The 21,284-nt window shown below is 49.3% G+C and overlaps 1 protein-coding gene across 5 annotated transcripts in view; it reads right to left on the bottom strand.

The window, feature by feature from the left end:
* DTNBP1 (dystrobrevin binding protein 1) overlaps positions 1–21,284 on the bottom strand; it is a 155,024-nt gene that overhangs the window by 33,611 nt on the left and 100,129 nt on the right. The gene's annotated exons all lie outside the window — the stretch shown is intronic.

Below are 21,284 nucleotides of genomic sequence, written 5' to 3'. Positions count from 1 at the left end.
GACTTCACATTAGACCAGAAGAGATCGTACAAGATGTGCATTCCGCTTTAGGGTCACAGGGAAAAAAACAGGGCTTTCTGCTCCTCTGAAGAGTTAGCTTCAGACACTTCCCCCCCCCCTCCAGGAAAAGTTCTACCTTGTCCTAGGGGGTCACTTAGAGCTATCATCGACTCGATGGCGGCGGGTTTTTATTTTTTTAAGCTCAGGTAAACTGAAGGTTTAAAAGACCGCAGGGCCGTCACGTGTTTCTTCGTGCGAGAGCAGCTTTGCTTCACCTTCTGGCCGCACGCACCTCTTCACAACAGGTGAGTCTGTCTCCTCTGCTCAGACAGCGCTGCTGCTTCTCCCAGCTACCCGAGAAAGACCCAGAAGTCGCCCTGCTTTGGCGTCTTCTTCATGTTTTCCATCTTTCCTAATCCTAATCCCTCCTCTTGATAACCATGGATGGATTTTCTGGTCTATAAGAGTTTCTTAATTTTGATGGGCAAAAAGTTCTCATCTGCTTATCATGTTGGACTTACACCCAAACCACCCCCTCCCTACAGTCGTCAATCTGATTCTGCCTCAGTGACCGCAGAGCACAACGTAGAAGGGCTGTCCTGTGTGACAGAAGCAGACGGTCACAGCTGTTCCCGCAGAGCCGTGAGGGGTCGCACTGCCGGCCTTCCAGACAGCAACCAAAGTGCTTTGCCACCGTGCCACCAGGCTCCGGTGTAGGACACTGAGCAAGCAGCTCAGATGATCCAGTAAAGGGGTTTCAACATCGTGTTTGCTTTGTTTTTGTTTGTTTTTGTTATTTATAGCGGCATTTCACCTACCTCTCTCTATCCCCTAGATTAAGAGAAACCTTTGAGTCTCTCTGTATCCTTCAGACAACTGGAGAAAGGAAACAGGTTTCCAAGCATCGATTTCACAGTCAGAATGAAAAGCACTTAGCAAAAATAATGTGTGCTTTCATTTTCTGAGCAAGACACTTCGCACCATTTGCTTGGAAATCCCAGTGCTTTCTGTTGTATTTTGAAAGAGAGAATGAACTAGATTTATGGTAATTCCCCTGAGAAGTTGTAATTTGCTACCACTAATTCACAGAGTCAATTAAAAGACACTCTGGGAAAATCACAGACGAGATGCCGCCACATTTTGTATTTCGCAAAACTCAAACGTGCAGAGTGAACTCAACTAAGGCAGACACTTTTGTCCCTGATAACATCTCCCAATTTTCTCTCGTTGAATCTCACACGGTTTCATCACTCAGCTACCTTTCCTTCATAACGTAAAAACTTTCATTCAAAGAAGACATTTATTAAGTCTTAAACAGGGCAAGGACAAGCGAACTACAGAGACGCATCAGCCGGAGGAGGGAGCCAGTGGCGGGAAGTCATAGCAGGGTTCCAAGGTTTGCTAAGCTATAGAACTGTCAAAAGGGCTTGGGCGGTCAGAGAAAGCCGTCGCAAGGGCACAGCCGGCGGCTGGCAGATGAGCGCATCCTCTGTACACGCTGGTGGAACTCCCAGAGCGAGATCTGGAGGCATGGGTGGGACTCAGACGCACAAACTGCTGCGGGTCGATCCTAGACCACTATGATCCTGCCCAAGCCATTTCCACCGAGACACGTGCCTTCCACCACAAAGGCATTCAACCTACAGGTCTGGCAGAGTGCACGCGTTGTGCTGTTTTTTCAATGAACGATTAAGTCCCTCGCTCTCAAGGTCTTCTAAAGGCGGAGGAGCCGCTGGCGAAGTTGGAGCCGCTGTGGCCTGCGACAAGGCACATCTTCTCGTGGCAAAGACAACCGGACGAGAAGAACAAAGGGGTGTGTGCCGAGGAATGGGGTAGGAGGCACAGAAATGAACCCCTGCCGTGTTGTGGCTCAGGTGCTTGACCACAGGCAGAACTGAAGGCAGAAAGGCTCTCGAACACTCAAGGAGATTCCAAGCTGCTGCCATCTCTCACGGGCTGGTCAACAGCCTCTCACACGGCCCATCCAAAGCACACCAGCCCTCTCCCCATCCCCACACAGCTGCAGCTGGTCGGAGCTTTCTGGAAAGGAGATCTCATCATGCCGCCCGTTGGTTCTCAAAACCCTCCATGACGTCCACTGCGCTGGAAGGATGGCTTCGTGTTGCTGTGGTCTGATCCACCTTTATCGCACGTGACAAAATCACGCCAGCCTGAGGCTCCGCATATGCTCTTTCCTTTATTTGGAAGCTCCCTCTATGTCCCGCCCTCTCACACACAACCTCCAGGTCTTAGTAAGCTGCCACTTCTCCATAGAATTGAGGCCTTAGTTTGGTGAAACCCAGCCTCTTGTGGAATTTCATGGCAGAGTTCCAGGAAGAAACCGTCATGATCTCAGGGTGGATCAAGAGATCTTGGATATGGCAGACACATTGCAAATCATACAGCAAAAACGGGGTAAGATGGACTCAATCAGACCTTTCACATTTTAAATGGTAACACTAAGAAAAGGAAAAGTCATAGCCTTTTTTTGGGCTAACCAAACATGTGGCTAAGAATTCATACTCAAAGCACATAAAGAACTCTTTCAAGTCAATAAGAAGACAACAAACGGCTCAATTATGAAAGATGCACAGGGTCTGAACAGTCATTTTACAAAAAAAGATATACAAATAGCTAATGGATACATGAAAAAAAAAGGCTTAATACTCAATAACCCCACTTGCAATTGCTGTCAGGTCAGTGCGACCGCAGGCACGGCAGGATAGCGGTCACTGGGATTTCAATGACTGAAGCAGACGGCCAGGCTTTTTTCCCCCGAGCACCTCTGGGTGGGCTTGAATGGACCTCCAGACTTTTGGTCAAAGCCACGGGCACTATTAGCACCACCCGGAAACCGTGAGTCATTGCAGAAATCAAAATCTGCGAGCGATCACAGCTGTGAGCTCACTCAACTCACTGCCATCACGCCGGAGCTGCCCCTGTGGGTCTCTGGGACTGTCCATCATCACCATCACGCCAGAGCTGCCCCTGTGGGTATCTGGGACTGTCCCTCATCACAGGAGCACAACCTCCTCCTCTTTCTCCTGAAGAGCTGCTGCTGGATCTGAGCTGCCGCCTTTGCCCCACCACGCCCTCACCCACTGCCCCCAGCAGGCTCTTTATCACCCACTAGGATGGCTGTATTAAAAGGAGGGAAGAGCAGGAAGTGTTGGCAAAGACAGGGAGAACTGGAATCCCCAGTCCCTGGTGGCATGAATGTAAAACGACACAAAAGCACTTTGGAGCACAGCACTGACGGTTCCCTTGAGAGCCAATTCTGTTTACCATATGAGCCCCCCCAAAAATCCCACTCTTAAAAAGCTAGCTTCTACAAGAGAAAGGAAAATGCACCTGCAGGCACAGGCTTGTAAACAACAGTTTACAGCAACATTCCTTGAAATAGCCCCATAGTGGAAATGATCCAAATGTCCGACCACTAGGGAAATGATAGGCAAGATATGGTGAGATTCATACAACTGAAGATTAATTCAGAACGAGAAAGGGGCAATCTACTGACAAGTACCGCAACACTGACCAACCACAACAAATAGCATGCTATGATAATATCTGATTGATCAAGGATTAATGAGGGCAGGAGGCTGTGGGACAGAGGGGTAAAAAGAGGAGCTGATATCAAGGGCTCAAGTAGAAAGAAAATGCTTTGGAAATGTTGATGGCAACATATATACAAGTGGCTTGTTATAAGATTTGTAAGAGCCCCCAATAAAATGAATTTTAAAAGCAAGAAAAAATATTATGCTACATAAAAGATGCCCAAAACTGAGTGACTATATTTCATATAATTCCATTTTTATCAAATGTCCAGAAAAAGCATTTTTGGACAGAGACAGAAAGCTGCCTAGGGCTGGCAGTCAATGAGAGAGCTGATGCATACCGGTGGGGGGCCTTGGGGGTGAGAGCAATGCTCCCCAGCTGGACAGGGGTGGTCACGGATGCGTAACTTTTTAGTGTACTCTCCCCAACCCACAGACGTGCAGGGTGTGGGTTTGACGGTATGCATATAATCTCCACCTTGAATGCTCTCCACCTTGAATGCGTGCCATAGCGTTTTCAGCCTCAGGAAAGGAAAGGAGGCCGAGCAGTGTCGCAGCCCAGATTCTGCCGGGTCCAGAATGGCAGGAGCGCCGAGGGGAGACGCAGAGACCCAGGGCCCGGAACACAGGATTTGCCGGCGTGAAAACTTCCAAACCCCGTTTCCCCACTTGCTAAACCAAGGAAAAGCAAACCACAGACAGCAAGCCGACCTGAGGCACGGCAAGTCTTCTTGGGGTTTCTGAGGTTGTGACTCTTTAGAGGAGCCGGCAGCCTCTTCCGTCTCCTCTCTGTCAATCGGCTGGTGGGTTCGGACCACGGACCTTGCAGTCAGCAGTCCGCGACCCCACTTCCTAGCTGGGCTAATTTTAGGAAGTCCCTGAGTCTCTCAAGGTCAGAAAGCAGGTGAGCTGTGAGGACTGGCAGCAGAGCTCGTCCCCTCACTTCCTCCGGAGCTGCCTGGCACCCGTGGCCGCCAGGCCGCCCGAGGCAGGGGGCATACTGCAGTCTAGCACCAGTGCTGCCCCCAAACCTTGGTCGGTTCTGCCTCCGACTCACCTTTTGGATCCGCGTTCACTTCTCTGTCTGAGCCACCACCAGGCGCCCTCCAGCGCTCTCTGCTTCTGAGGGGCCTTTTCCAAGCTCTCCCACATCTTCACCGCGGGATCCTGTCAAATTCCCGTCACGTGGTGCGCTCCACTTCAGGAGTCACCACTTAAAATCCTCTGCCGCTTCCCCTTGGAGTTGGAACAACACGCATGCTCTGCTTAATGCGCTCTGGCTTCTGCCCGCTTCTCCCTCCACTCTCCCCCCTGGGGCCTTCTTTAGCAAGTTCTCTGCTGCCTTAAAACCGCACACCATGCTGCTTCCACCTAGGCCCTTCCTCGCTGTACTCCTATTTGCTCTCACCTTTTCCTCTCTGACCTCGAACTTCATAGGCAGTCCCTCAGCTCATGCTGGCCGCCCCCCCCCCCCCCGGGCCAGCAGTTTAAACCCCAGTCAGTCTGAGGGAGAAAGGGGAGGCGGTCTGCTCTCTGAAAGACAGACAGCCTTGGAAATCCAGTGGGCAGTGCTACTTGGTCCAACAGGGTCACCATGAGTCAGAATCAAGTGGGTGGCAGGGAGGGATCTTTTTTTTTTTTTTTTTTTTGGTTTTCATCCATCTAAGTCCTGTCCCTGTGACATTAAGTTATATCTTGTGAAAGTACACAGGAATCACACATTAGAGACATGTACCTATTATGTACGCCTACCTACTGAGCAGCAGTGCTGCTGACACTGACTGACCAACAAATTGATCCTATTAGACACGCTGTATGAAGATTTATGGAGTAAAATGCCTGTTGATCCAAAGTGCCTTTCCACAAAGCCCCGCTGTACTCGTCCGCACACCCCCATTAACAACACCGCCTTGCCGGCCTGGTGCCAGGGAGTAGGTTGTTCTGCCTCAGTGGCCCCAAAGGCACCGGAATGAAGCAAACGGAACAAAACCCGGCTCCATTCTGAGCCGTCCTCACAGTCACTGCAATGCTTGAACTCAGTGCAGCCACTATCAACCCATCTCACCCAGGGCCTTCCGGTCAGTAACCCTCCACTGGACCAGGCGCGATGTCCTTCTCCTTGCCCATCGTAGTCCAAAGACCACGAGATGAGGTCTCCTCACCTCACGTCTAAGAAGCACTCTGGACCTGTTTCTCAGGAACAGTACTTGATTGTTTGGGGGCCGCATTTGTGTACATTTTCACTTGAGCCTCACCATGAGCCTGGGAGGAAAGTCAGGCTGTGTGGACTGATGGGAGGGTGACACTTGCCTAAGGTCTTCGGCTTCAGGTGCAACATAAGAACTCAGATTTCCCCATTTTTGTTGGGCACCCTTTCCACTCCAAGAGGACCTGTGTGGAGGGCAGCAGTGTGTCCACTTAATTAAAAAATTGTTTTATTGGGGCTCGTACAACTCTTATCACAATCCATCCATCCATCCATTGTGTCGAGCACATGTGTATGTTTGTTGCCATCATCATTCTCAAAACATTTGCTTTCTACTTGAGCCCTTGGTATCAGCTCCTCATTTTTTTCCCCTCTGGACATTTTTCTAGCAGTCGGCAGTAGCCCTGGTAGCACAGTGCATTAGGCATCAGGCTGTGAATCGCAAGATGGGAAATTCAAATCCCACCACCTACCCCATGGGAGAAAGATGAGGCTGCGTGCTTCGGAAACCCACCTAGGGTCCCACCGAGGGGGCAGATGGGCACATTCAACATCCATTGCCGACACTGTGACCCTTGGATCCTCCGGCTCACTGTCCAGCTTTTACATGCACGTGATACTGCCTTTCCATGTTTTTCCTTTCTACAACACTGCCATCTCCTGAGGAGCCCTGGTGGCATAGGGGTTGTATGTTGGGCCACTAACTGCAAGGTCAGCAGTTTGAAACCACCAGCCACTCGACAGGTGAAAAGGGGAAGTTGGGGCTTTCTACTTCCATAAAGAATTACAGTCTCACAATGGATGGATGCATGGATTGTGATAAGAGTTGTACAGGCCCCCAATAAAATGACTTTTGAACCCACCAGCTTCCCCACGAGGGAAAAATGAGCCTGTCTGCACCCATAAAGATTAGTCTCTGAATCCCCAAGGAACATTCACTTGTACTCTGTCCTCCAGGGTTGCCATAAGCCAGAATCAATTCAATGGCAGGGGGTGGGCACTGCACTTCTGTTAGTAAACTTTCTCAGAACCACATGTGAGTTCTGAAGACATACTGATGATCTCAGATGACCAGTTAACATACCCATGTGAACAACTGCCTTAGTTTACAGAGCTTTCTATTGTTTCTCTTAAAGGAAGCTACTGCTGTGGTTGACTAGGAGTCCCATCAGCTCAGCAAGCTGCTCTCTCCCAGAGTACTCAGAATCTGTGTGAGGAGGCTGAAGATAACCAAGCACTTGGCCATTTACACGGAGAGCTTCTGTGGATTGAAACCAACCAACCCATTTATTAGTTAGTGGCAGGCCCCCAATAAAATGACTCAGTCAGCACAGAGTCACCAGGTTTCCTAAAGGCATCACTACAACTCAGGGCGGGCTGGGAGCTGCTGGTTCTAAGTTCTCGGTGCTCTGCTTTGAGGGTTGGACGCAGATCTGCTCTAGAGCCATAGCTGCCATTTGCTGCCCTGTGTCCTCTGGACACAACGCACATCACGTTGCTGTGCCGATGCAGAAACGAGTAACGCTTTGCATTCTCCACAAGCCCAGTCAGTGACTCAAATTACCCACCAACTCACACACCACCACAACCACTTTCTCAGACTACTCCAGCGTGGATCTGAGAACCTGCGACCCGGGGTCTAAGATGACAAAGCACACCGGGTCTAAGGGGAGACACAGTCCAACACAAAATCCCCTGGGATAACGGCTGAGGCGCAGACGAGGCAACGGGAGAGAACACCAACAGTAAAAAGAAACTACGTAATTCTCCTTCTCCAGATGCTGCTTCTATCCCGAGTCCACAGAAGCCCACCTCTCTGGTATGCCGGCGGCAGGGGCCGCAGTGGTAATTGGCATGGTACTGGCACCTTGGTAAAGGAGCCCCGAGACTAAGAGCTCAGGCACAGGGCCCCAGGAAAGGGAGGAACCCGCCTGATGGAGGCTGAGGGCCACTCTACAGAAGAGCTGTCAGGACGAGTCATCTTTTCGCTTTGAACTTGGTCAGAGATTGGAGAGAACTACAATTTGGAGAATGCTGTCTGGCACAGGATAAACACAGCAAAGGACACATCCTTAGTTTTCAGTACAAAACAATAACACAGGGCAAAGGTGGGGCAGCCCTAGACTCCTAGGAAAGGCCTCCCAGGGACACATGTCAACACGAATGCTTTTTATTTGTTAACCCTCATTGTCTTGCAAACACCAGAAACCTCGGACATGCAAACTCCAAAACTTCACTGTACAAAATACAGTCACCTGAAACTTGGCCCTGCCCCACACATGCAGATGGCTGGCGTCACCCCTCTGCTTCTGCAGGCTCCCTGCTGTCCTTTCGCACCTCCCTGTCCCCTGGCTTCCCAGCTCACCCGGGAAAGAAAACACACGCTCTCTGCCCCATCTCTTCCAGCCCTTCCTGTCAACCCTTCTCTCTATTCCACTGCACTCGAATTTCCTGCTTGGATCACACGCTCTGCTTCAGTCCTCTGCTCTCCCGCTTCACCTCGGGACAATGGCAAAACCAACCTGGAGCTCACCCTGCTGCCCGACCACTTCTCCCCCGCAGCTGCCCTGCACGCACAGCCTCTGGACTCCTGCTGGGGCTCCTCGCCGCCCAACGGCAGGCCTGGGGCCTCCCGCACCCATGTCGTTGCTTCATGCTTGCTCCTCAGGCTCCTTCTCACCCATGTGCCATTCACTCGTTCAGAAGCGATTCCATAGCGCCTCACGATCCATGGAGAAGAGGGTGAATGTATCACGGATTCGGTCCTGCTTGGATCCACAATCAAGGCTCATGGGAGCAGCAGTCAAGAGACCAAAGACGCGTTGCATGGGGTAAATCTGCTGCGCAAGACCTCTTTAGAGCGGTGCACAGCAACGGTGTCGCTGCGAGGTCTCAGGGGCGCCTGCCCCAAGCCCTGGGATCTGCAGTTGCCTCCCCTACATGTGAAAAGTTGGACGCTGAACAAGGAAGACCGAAGAAGAACTGATACATTTGAACGGTGCTGCCAGAGAAGAATCTGGAAAGCACCATGGACCGACTGCTCAACGGACAAACCAGTCTTGTCTTGGAAAAAGCAAGGCCACTGGGCTCCTTAGAGGCCTCGTTGGTGGGGCTTCATGACATGTTGCCAGGAGAGACCAGAAAACGCCTTGCTTGGGAAAGTGGAGTGGCAGTGAGCAAGAGGAAGGTCCTCGAGGGCACAGAGTGACACAGTGGCTGCAACAATGGGCTCCAACACGAGAACAGCTGTCAGGGCAGCGCAGGCCGTGCAGGGCTTCTTTCTGGTGTGCACGCTGTCATCGTGGGAGGACCAGACGCTGCGGCACCTAACTGCAACCGCGTGTACAGGTCAGCGACTGGGCCTCGGCCACAACAGGCTCTCCGTTTGGTGTGGAGGCTGCTATCTTGCATGGCCGTGGAGCCGATTTCGATTCGCGGTGATCTGTGTGCACGCAGAACTGCTGCGTGGAGTTTTCAAGCGTGTGACCTTGGGGTCATCAAGCCTGCCTTCTGAGGCACCTGTGGGCCAGCAGTTGGGCGCTCTGGCGGTCTGCGCTACGAGGTCTAGGCAGAGATACAAGACAGGGCCCTTGGTGTCAAAAACACTGCGCTGACAGCTTTATTGGAAAAGCACACTCAGGTCTGTCAGGTTCGCATGCTGCTTAGAAAAAAGAATGTATGTCATAAAGTCAATAAAGACTGGGAGAGAGAGACGGGGCATTCGACTCCTGCAGAGTTCCAGTCTCTGGACCTCACAAGGGAAGTTCTGCCCTGTCCTATTGGGTTGCTGAGAGTCGGGCAGTGAGTTTGGAAAGGGAGAAAGACAAGCCCTGAAGTCAGTATTATGAGGACAGGACACCCTGGAAGGGTCAGGTGGGAGTGGTCCTCAGAGGGAAACAGGAGCGAGCCCAGCAAGGGCACGTGGCTGTAAGAAATGGGCTCCCAAGAGGGGACAGGAGGTGGCCTGATGCTTGAGGGGCCCTGCACCAAGGTCCCAGGCCCGGAGAGCAGGAGCTGACACTGGACAGGCAAGAATCACTTTCAGGGAGAATCTGTCCACTGCGCTCAAGAGGTAGGACTAAATCCTGAGACTGTTTCCCACTGAGCTGAGGCAAGATCAGGTGAAGGGGCACCTACCAACACCTTCTGCGTTCGTCCAGTTAGACTAGAGAAACAAATCGAGATACTCATATGTATCAAAGAGAGCTTTATAGCAAAGAGAAATTGTAAATTAAGAGAATATTTCAGTCCAGATCAAATCCTTACGTCTGCTATTAGCCCCTATGTCTGATACTAATTAGTAAATTCCTCTTCAGACTCACACAGCACATGCAATGATGCTGAATGCAGGAAGATCACAGGCCAGTGGGTGGAAAGTCCTGTGGGTCCAATAGCAGTGGATGCATCTCCAGGGCTCTGGCTGCCACCAGCATGGCTCCAGGTGGCTTGTCCACTAAAAGATGAAGCAGAGAGTGTACGTCCTGCCTCTGGGAAGAAGATTGGAGTTCCCAGAATCCTCAGGAGAAGGCCAGGCCCACGCAGATGCCTCATCGGCTATGACCAGATTGACAGGCTAGACGCCACCCCTTCCTCAAGTTGACAGTAGAGCATGTAAGCGTCTCGCTTTCTAACAGTGATGCTTACTTTCTCTCACTGTCAGCTAATAGTGTCAAACCAACATACACACAACATGCATACAATGGTTCATAGTAACAAATGGGCATTGCTTTGTGATGGGCCTCCAAACATGATTATTACTGTACCACGATATTAAAGGTGTTTGAGTGTAGCCAGAGTGCACCGTGATGCTTTCTATTTCACTAGCCACTAAGACAAGCATTTGATGGATGTTAGGAACTGTGGGCCTGTTTCAACCTAAAGGCAGACCTAGGCATGCGCCTTGCTCATAATAAATCTGAGACGGACTGAACACAGGTCTGCGGAGCTCTTGACTTGAGGGCTGGGGGTCTAGGTCATGGGGGACAGGTCTGCATGGAGTAGACAATCTAGGAAGCATTCACACTCAGGAAGATCTCAGGAATGGATGAGGCCAAAGGAGGAGTGAGAAGGGGCTAAGGCCGCAGCTGCGGTTAAGGGAGTAGAGAGGCCAACGAGGCAAGAGCTTGAGGGGAAGAAAGACAAATGAGAATGGGGGAAATCAGAAAAGCGCAGAGGGAAATTTGGCAGAGAAGAAAGACAAAAGAAAACTACCAAAGTAGAAAGAGAGAGCGAGAAACCGCTGGGGCTGGGCGCAGCTAACACAGACAAAAGGCCGAGGGCGCAGGGCTCGGTTAGCCATGTAGGTTTGGAGATAACAAACCGGCAGCCCACAAGGACATGGGGCCTTGGTCTTACAGTGGCGGGCATGAGGACACAGCCCCAGCCAACACCGTGATTTCCACCTGAGGACAGAACCTAGCTGCGGTGTGGCAGACCTTAGCAACAGAGAACAGGTGTGTGTTGTTTTAAGCAGCATCAATTCATTGCGAAGCAACAGAAGAAAACAAGAGGATAGCAGAAGCCAGACAGTCAATATTTTCGGCTCCGCTGGCCACATAAGGTCTTTGCTGCACACTCCTTTCTCCAGCCCCAGCCATTTAAAAATGTGAACATCATCCTTAGCACGTGGGATGCACAAAACACACGGGGCTGAAGGATGGGCCCGAGGGAGAAGGGCAACAGTCAGTGAGCAGGTAGACGGCCCCTGGCACCCTCCACCCCCCAGGCTTTCCATACAGAGTGAGGAGGAGAAGCAGCCAGAGCAGGAGGGGGCTGCTGGGCAAGCCGAGTCTGTGGGCGGCGTGGGGAGCAGGGTTTCAGGTAGCGTTCAAAGGTCAAGTGAAGAGACTGGGTCCCAGAGGATCCTGCTCAGGGGCTCCCACGCGCAGCAGACGGCGCGACAGCTGGGGCAGGGCACAACGGGGGGTTGGACTGAGGGGTGAGAGGGCGGGGTGCCGGGCCTGGCAGTCAGGGCCTCCTCGGGGCGCTCCCATCCCCAGGGATGGAGGGTACGAGGGGAGCTCCCCTTCTTCTGGGCAGTAGGGCAAGGCAGCATCATGGAACAGAAGGTGGAGGGAACACCAACATTAGGCAAGTGAGCGGGGAGTGAGGGTTACTCAACATTGTCCAGAATTGCTCCGTGGGGATTCTACATCGGGCGCTGGGATGCGGAGCTTAAAAGGCTACAAGTAGAGAGGACATGGGGGCATGGTCTGGGATTCAATGGGAAGTCAGCATCTGAAAGCAAGAGAACGAACGCCCTGCGCGTTCACGCACCAGGCGCAGGACGGGCTGGGAGGGGCTGCTCTCCATTTCTGGGCCTCGCCCCACAGCCCGGAGCTCTGCAGCCACAGTCCGCTGTGCTTCTCTTACACGGGGGGGGGGGGGGGGGGGAGAATGAGGGAGGGGGGTGTTTGCCTTTGTCTAACAGTCAGGTACAACCAGAGCTAACTACAAGGCGAGACCAGATAAAATGGAGGTAAAGGTAGAAATCTCAGTAAGCTGCTTGGCTCATTAGGCTGAAGTTTGTGAGTGTGAATTCAGCTGGAAGAAACGAGAGGCAGGGACTAGACCAATGCAGTACATAAAGAAAACTAAACAAAGAGTTTACATTTTGCATATTTCTCAGCATTTTCCGGGAGTCGCCGCAGTGAAGTGAGGAAAACACGGGTTTTGAAGGCAGGTATTCCTGGGTTTAAATCTGCTCAAACAATAACTGGCGGCCACAAAGTGGGTGCATAAGCAAATGTGGTGAAGAAAGCTGATGGTGCCCGGCTATCAAAAGATATAGCGTCTGGGCTCTTAAAGGCTTGAAGGTAAACAAGCGGCCATCTCGCTCAGAAGCAACAAAACTCACATGGAAGAAGCACACCAGCCTGTGTGATCACAAGGTGCCGAAGGGATCAGTTATCAGGCATCAAAGAACAAAAAATCATATCATTGGGTGCACAGCTCCATGACACGATTGCTGAAGACAAAGCAGGTGCATAAGCAAATGTGGTGAAGAAAGCTGATGGTGCCCGGCTATCAAAAGAGATAGCGTCTGGGATCTTAAAGGCTTAAAGATAAACAAGTGGTCATCTAGCTCAGAAGCAATAAAACCCAAATGGAAGGAGCACACCAACCTGTGCCATCATGAGGTGTCGAAGGGATCAGGTATAAGGCATCATCAGAACAAAAATATCTTACCATAGTGAATGGGTGGGGGGGAGGGCGGTGCAGAGTGGAGACCCAAAGACCATTTGTCGGCCACTGGAGATCCCCTTGCAAAGGGGGTCTAGAGGAGAAGACGAGCCAGTCAAGGTGCGATGTAGCACCGATGAAAAATACAACTTTCCTCTAGTTCCTAAACGCTTCCTCCCCCACACCCTACTATCATGATGCGAATTCGACCTTGCAAGTCTGGGCAGACTAGAGGATGTACACTGGTACAGATAAGAACTGGAAACACAGGGAATCTAGGGTGGATGATCCCTTCAGGACCAGAGGTGTGAGAGGTGATACTGGGAGGGTAAAGGGAGAGTGGGTTGGAAAGAGGATCTACATGTGAACTCCTCCCTGGGGGACAGACAACAGAAGAGTGGGTGAAGGCCAGGGAGATGTTGGACAGGGCAAGATATGACAAAATAATAATTTATAAATTATCAAGGGCTCATGAGGGAGTGGGGAGTGGGTTGGGAGGGGAAAAAAATGAGGACCTGATGCCAAGGGCTTAAGGGAAGAGCAAATGTTTTGAGAATGATGAGGGCAAAGAAATTACAGATGTGCTTTACACAAATGATGTATGTATGGATTGTAATAAGGGTTGTATGAGCCCCTAATAAAACGATTAAAAACAAACAAACAAACAAAATAACTGGCAGCCAAATGTACTTAATTCACCTCTCTGCATCTCAGTCTTCCCATGTTACACGTTGCTGTGTGAAATTCCCTGAGATCTCTTAGGTGCCAATTGGTGCTGCCAGGGAAGCGATGGATTGCTAACCACAAGGTTAGTGGTTCAAACCCACCAGAAGCTCCATGGGAGAAAGAAGAAGCTATTCTGCTCCTGTAAGGGTCTACAGTTCAGAAACCCCATAGAGACTCACTGCGAGTTGAAATCAACTCAATAGCAGCGATTAAGATGAGGGTGCTTTGAAAAGTTTGTGGAAAAACAGAATTGAAAGATAATTGAATTCTTCCATGATCCTTTTTAAGCCCCTTGTATGTACAGCACATATCTAGCACATTATCAGTGCTTACAAGCATTAGTTTCCTTCTTGTAACTTTAATGGGAAAAACAGGTTCATAATCACATATAACAGATATGATAGGTATTTCACACCTCACTATTTTAACAGCAAATCCTGAAGTTCAACTCGTATATTCAACTATTAATTATATTTTGATTACATCATTTGATCATTGAAATTGCCTTGACAGTTTATGAAAAATGTGTATATTTTCAACTAAAATGAAATATAACTAAAACCCACGGCAACTGAGTTGATTCCAACTCACAGTGACCCTGCAGGACAAGGTGGCCTCAGGTGATCTTTCTCCTAGAGCAGTGGTTCTCACCCGTCCTAATGCCGTGACCCTCGGATACAGCTCCTCGTGTTGTGGTGGCCCCCCAACCATAACGTCATTTTCGTTGCTACTTCATCGCTGTCAATTTGCTGCTGTGATGAATCAGGCGACCCCTGCTGTGAGCAATGCTTAAGCAACGAGAGAAGACAGACTTACCTAGAGGAGCCTGCCATAATTCTCCAACGTGAAACTGAAGATCACTTTGGAGCCCACCTTTAGCTAAATAATAGGCGGGCCTCTGAAGCAAACAGTATCATTAGTCAGAACGCAGGGCTAGCTTGTTGGCTCACAGAACTCGAGCTCTTTGGGGGAGGGGTTAGAACGGAGGGGCATGCCCTTAGGCGTTTACTGGCAGCCCGAACATTGCCGAAACCGGGCAGACACCATGCCAATAGACTCAGAGCCTATGAGAGGCCTGCCTGGGGCCACAGCAGAGAAGTAACTGTCCTGATAGAACACTGTCTCCTGAGCATCCCTCAACTGAATGGTCCACCTGAATTGGAACTCTGTAACTGCCCTGATAAGCCTCATTATCCCGAGCATCCTCTGCGAGCACTGTGCGGTCGATGCTCGGAGCTAGAAAGCCCAGTCGACCAGAGAGGGCCGGGGCAAGAGGAGTGGGTGTCAGAATGGGGTAAAAAGGAGTGGAGGGTGGAGGTGTGTCTGATTTCTACCTTGTGGCAGTCAGCCTTGGGAGCCAGAGAAGCTCAGAGGAGGCCCCCCACACAATTTCCTCAGCAACCACAGGTGAGATGGCAGGCAAGAAACAGGTAGCATGGAGGCACATTATGAGGATTGTACCACTGTCACCAGCAATTTGTGTGTGAGCAATTGTATGTGTGTGACTGGGAAACTGCTAAGCAAACCACAGCACCTCAAACACAGCATTTTCAACAGATAAAACCTCTTTTTGCGTCTGACAGGTAACACTGTCACAGGACTCTACTTTTCACGGTGCTGAGATTTACTCTTCTGAAAGGTACAAATTTTGCTGTCAAGTTTATACCATGTCCCAGCAAAAAGGTAATGAAACAACAACTGTGTTTATTCATCTCACCAAACGTGCATGATAGTCAACAAAAGCAACAACAAAGATGACTTTCCCACACTCCTAACACTTTCTATTGCTGCAATTATAGATTATACAATTATGGTATATAATCAAAGAAACCTCAGAAGGTAACACTTAAGGACCCATCCCTACCCCCAGGACTATTTCTGTGCAGTTTACTACCGAAACGAGCTGTGAAAGGGTCTGAATTCCCACCCCGCCTCCAACAGAAAACCGACCTGCAGAAAGCACATGAGCTATCAGGTCGTGCCATAGACGGCATCGCATGACAGGGGATTAGAATCAAGAATCAAACACGAGAAAAATAAACTGTCTCAGAACCAAGTCCATGGGATATACAAATATTTCTGAACTAGAAGGCAGAGAAACTAGTAAATTTATTTAAACGCGAAACACCAGCCAGCTCTTTAAAAATAATATGTACTTCCACATACTTGCATGTGAAATTTTTCCCGTTGCCAAAGAAGAGCAGGCACTTGGAGGTCTTGCCAACAGTCACAAATAATAAAATCTAAGGGAGTTAGTGCTTGAAAGAATAATTTACAAAATTTAAATGTACGCCATATTCAGCTTTTCACTCTCAGAAGAAAAGATGAACATGTCATTATAAGTAAATACTGGAAAAATCAACACTGAAGCTCTCCCTCCCTCCACGCCTGCCTTCTTCCTCTCGACACTTTACCAAGTAACAACGGGGAGGGGGCAATTCTTCAAGTCAGATTTTCTTTCTGTCTTTGCTCCAGTTTTCTAATGACTCTCTCAGCCCACCACCCTGTGCTAAGGATGTGTCCACCTGTGACAAAGACGGACATATGCGAGCAAGACAAAGCAGGGGCTTCCCCTCTGACTCCAGTCTGGTGCATCCTTTGCTCCCATGCGGTGGCCCTGAGCGACTCTCCCTCTCTCCCCGTGAAAGCGCCCCAGCATGCGGCACCCACACGGTATCCTACAGCGTTTTCAAGTCGGTCCTCAGGTGTATCTCTGAGTACAATACATTGCTCAACAAAGAAGCCCCACTAAATTTGAGGGTAGAATTTTCTGCAGTAAGTTCCAAAGTTCAATACCCTTATGGGGGAAAAAATTACATATGTATAGGAACAGATCACACGCGGGCATCTACCCAAACCATGGCCTGCGGCCAACAGGTGACCAAAGAGTACACTGAGCGAAGTTCTGCGTAGCTATGAGAAGAGTCTACGTGTGTGTAGACAAAGTTGAACTTGTATATGAAACATGACATTTTCAAAGTCCATTTGGAGAATCAGCCATTTTAGATAAGTCCGTAACAGTAGTACCCTGGGGTAGGCTTTACCTTTACAAAACCACTGGCCTTGGCTCGCATATTTAACGATGCCCACTGCTTCTTAGGGACTGAGCGTGCTGCGGCGAGGGATGCTCCATGCACTTACGGACCCGCCCCCCTGAGAACTGGACCACCAGTCTGACCGTTGGCATCATCTCCCTGGTGCTGCACATTTATCTATCTTTTGACAAACATGCTGCCTCATAAAAATGTCTGTGATGAATCGCACCTGTTGGGCCGTAAGACTCAATATCAGAAAAGCAAAAGTCCTACATTTCCATGCACCCATTTTCCCTTGTTTACATGAAACAGCGGTACTTCAGGTGCCACTGTATTATTACCTGATACCACAACGAAACTCGGCATGTGCTCACTGAAATGTATTGATGATTGGCCCCAATCAAGTTGCAATTTAATTTCAGCTTTTTAAATTAAGTGTAGCCTGAAAACCATGCAAATACTGCACTCTCTACCCAGCCAAGCACGGTGTCAAAATTATTCAGGCGAAGCAGCTAAGGAAAACATAATATAAAGTTCCACCTACAGGGAGTCCTCTGACTATTTTCGGTGGGTCCGGGAGATGACATGGATGTGAGCGAGACAAGGGCGCAGCAGCCCGGTGCTGGCCGGAGGAAGCCTCAGTTACCAAGCAGCTCTGCAGATGTGCATCTTCCAGGGTGGAGAACAAAGGCAGGCAGGCGGAAGCTGGGAGCAGGATTTTCCAAAGAAACTGTAGAGAGCTTATTAGTTTTCTTCTGGTGGCGCAAACAGATGCCCCCTCAGAATCTACTGCCTCTGTAAAAGCCAAATGCAAGCTCTCAGGGGCTCTGGGGGTACAAAGATGCATGCACAACACTGGACCGTACCAAATGCTGCTCAGAGCCAGGGGTGGGGGGAAACACCTACCAAATCCACAGGATTTTGTAATCTGGGGACAAAGATGCATTTAGAACACACCAAAACAGAGAAGAGATCATACTGCCTGAAAGTAAAATCCAACCCTGTTTACGGCTAGCATTCATTTCCCGAGACAAAGTTTCTTTACATTTCCCCCATCTCATCTGGGTTGTCGCTTCAGCCTAAAGGTTCCTTCTAATTCAGCAATCACTAACTGGTGACTTGAAATCTGCGCTGTATTTTTAATGAGTATCTTAAATAGTCACCGTTCCCACAGTTATAAACACTTGTCAGTGGTCTTTTCTCGTTTTCTGGTCTGCTTGGAATCAGAGCTTCGTCCGTCAGCCACTCACTGTCTGCTCTTTCCCCCATTTCATTAGAAACGTACCTGTTTCATCCAAATTTAAAAAACAAAATCCTTCCCCTTCACCTAACCTTCTCCTCCAGCCTATCTCCTTCTTCCTTTTGGACCTGGCTTTTGAAAACCTGTGTCTCCATTTCTCATTTATTGATTCGGTTCTTCAAATATTCATTAAGTACCAATGTGCCAAGTGCCAGGGTCAGAACGGTGAACAAGACAGAACATTCCATGGACTTCCTGATCCTCTGCCCTCTGACTTCTAACTTCTACCCCTCGGGCATGCGTGCCGGCATGTGTGAGTGCACACACACACAGACACTGGACAGTTTTAGCTGGCGGATTAGCGCACCTGCCCAGGCTATCTTCCTCTTTGCCCTCTTTGAAACTCTTGGGCGTCGCTTCTCGGCGTGTCCTTGCCCGCTTTCCTCCCTTAGTGGCCGGCTGGCCTCCATCTCCAGGACTAGCAGCTCAGCTTTGTTTTGTTTTCTGGCCTCTGTCCTGTGAGGGTTGGTACTGCCCAGAATCCCTGCCATCCTCATCCTTCGCATTCTCCCTGCCCTCCGTGGGCAGCTTCCTGTCAGCCCCACGCTTATACTCCTACCCACCTGCCGGCAACTCCCAGATCTTCCCACCCCCTCCCGCTCTGTCCTGGGGTCCCACTGCCATGTCGCAGACACCTTACCAAATTTAAACCGCTCAAGACAGAGTCTACTTAACAAGTTACCTTTACTTAAGGGCCCTAAGTAATACGTTTAGTAAACAAATTGACTGGAAATATTTTTAACAGAAATATGTAATACTTATATGTTGAAAATTACAAAACTGCTGCAGAGATGAAAGATCTAGATAAATGGAGAAATGTGCCATGTTCCCGGATGGTGCGATGGTAATTCTCCCCAAACACCTAGAGATTCGGTGCAAAATACCAGGAAGATTTTTAATTTTGTAGAAATTGGCAAGTGTATCCTGAGATTTACACAGAAACGAGAAGGACCTGTAATATCCAAATGTCTTTGGAAAAGGAAGAACAAAGTTTGGAGACTTAGACTTCCTGCTTCTACAACTCACTACAAAACTACAGTAACCGCAACAGTGTGCTGCTGACAGCTAGGAGCAGAGCAGAAAGGTCAGAAATAAGCCCTTATGTGCGTGATCGGTTGATTTTCTACCAAGTGGTTAACACAATTCAATGGGGGAAAACAATCTTCTTAGCAAATGTTTCTGAGCCTAGTGCCTACCAGTATGTTAAGCAAGTGAACTTAGATAAATACCTCGCAACACACAAAAATTCATTAAAAATGGACCATGAGGCAAAACGGATCCTAAGACAACAATGTAACCATAACAAGTGTTGCTGAGGACGAGAGGAAACCCGAAAGTTCGCACACTGCTGGTGGCAATGTGGAGGGACAACTTTGGAAACCAGTTTCTTAAAAAGTTTAACACAAAAACTTAGTTATTTGGTCAAGAAGTTTCCTTGGTATTAGAAAAAATATTAACTATCAACTCAAGAAACAACGGAAACATACTGAGGGCTTCAAAAGGCTTGTGGGGAAGCAGAATTGAAAGGGTAAATAGAGTTTTGCTCGGATCTTCTTGAAGGCCCCTCACGTGCCCACATAAGAAAGAGACACACACAGACGTTGAGAACCAGCACTCTTCTTAACAGCGAAAGCCCGGAGGCCATTTAAACGTCGACCCGCTGGTGAATGGAAAAATCAGACTACGGCATGTCCATACAATTGAAAATTAATTCAGAAAAATAAATTATACACTAGCCTACTACCAAACCCAATCCAACTGGCACTGAGTCAGTCCCAACTCACGGCCACCCAACAGGAAAAGCGCAGCCATCAGGGTTTCCTGGGATGCAGACCTTTACAGCAGGAGCAGACAGACTCCTCTGCTTCCACCTGACCTGGAGTGCAGGACGATGCCTGGGGCTGGCAGGAAGGAAGCTGGAATGCAAATAGGCACAGAGGAGTTTTGGGGGGGGCGACAGAAATGTTCTAGAACTAGATTGTGGTGGTTGCATAATTCTCTACACATTTTATTACAAATCAGTGGGGTGTCCAGAGAGAGCAAATCCAGAGAGAGAGAGGAAGCTGCCTCATGGTTTCCTGGGGCTGGTCGTGGGAACCAGGATCATCCACAAACAGGCAGAGAGGGTACATGGGGGTGATGAAGGGCTCTGAAAGTGGACGGTGTTGGCGGTTACAAAAACATCTACACTTGCACTTTTGTGGGAATCCTTTTTTCCAGACAGACGCACACCAGGGCTGCCAGAAGAACAATGCTCCTTAGAAGCAAGGATGGCAAGACATGGTCTCATGCACCTTGGACACAGAGGAGGCAAAGTAGAAAAAGGCTCAGCAGAAAAGAGGCGACCCTTAGTGAGATGGGGTGACTGGCTCAGTGATGGGCTCAAACACAGCGACGGGCTCGGGGTGGCGGACAGCGTTTCGTTCGGTTGAACGTAGGGTTGCTCTGGGTTAGAACAGACTAACAGCATCAACAGCATCCTGCCCCACCACCATAAAAAATTTTTAAAAATCTATAGAATTCACCTACACTACATAGGCTGGTTCATGGGGCAGGGGAACAAACTACTCACCCACATCTCCTAGTCAGAAACCTAAGAGCTCATCCAAGACGGCTCACAATAGGCGGAGTCGTCTTAATTTAGCTATTCAATGTCTTAAATCTGTCTCTTCATTATGACGACCACTACCTTAATTCTAATCTCTTTAATCCTTCCCTGGCTAGTTCCTCTTCCTCTAGCTTGCTCTTTTCCTGCACTGATGCTACAAAACTTGCCCTGCGATGTAAATTGGATCCTTTGGGCTCTCTCCCTCCATCTCAATCAGCCACAACGGTAACCTTAGGACTGTGACATCCTGCAACCATCCAAGAGTCAAAATGTCTGACATACACCCCCATGTGCCACTCTTATGCAGACAATGCACACAATCCTATCTGAATCCACCATATAATGTGCACTTTACAGTTTGACAGGAAAAAAGCAATTAAAATAGAAATCGCAGTTTTCTTCCCCACTCCTATTGCTTATGTTGCATGCTTAAATTCCCTTTTGGAGAACATGGGACCAAAGGAAAAAGTCCACATTCCTCTGGGCGGCACAAAAGCCTGGGCATCGTTTGTTCCCTGCCTACATCTCCAACTCCATCACGCGCCACTTCGCCCCACACACCATCTGCTGCAGTCTCTCTCCGCCTCGGTGAATTAGAAATTAAGTTTCAACTTGGATTCTTGGAGGAAAAAAAAAAATCTCTGCGGCTTTGCAATTGTCCAGTTCTCTCCCC

This window comes from Tenrec ecaudatus, chromosome 1 (assembly GCF_050624435.1).
Source record: "Tenrec ecaudatus isolate mTenEca1 chromosome 1, mTenEca1.hap1, whole genome shotgun sequence".
Taxonomy (NCBI): Eukaryota; Metazoa; Chordata; class Mammalia; order Afrosoricida; family Tenrecidae; genus Tenrec; species Tenrec ecaudatus.
Note: the sequence above shows the minus strand (reverse complement) of the source record. Positions and strands in the feature narration are given on the sequence as shown.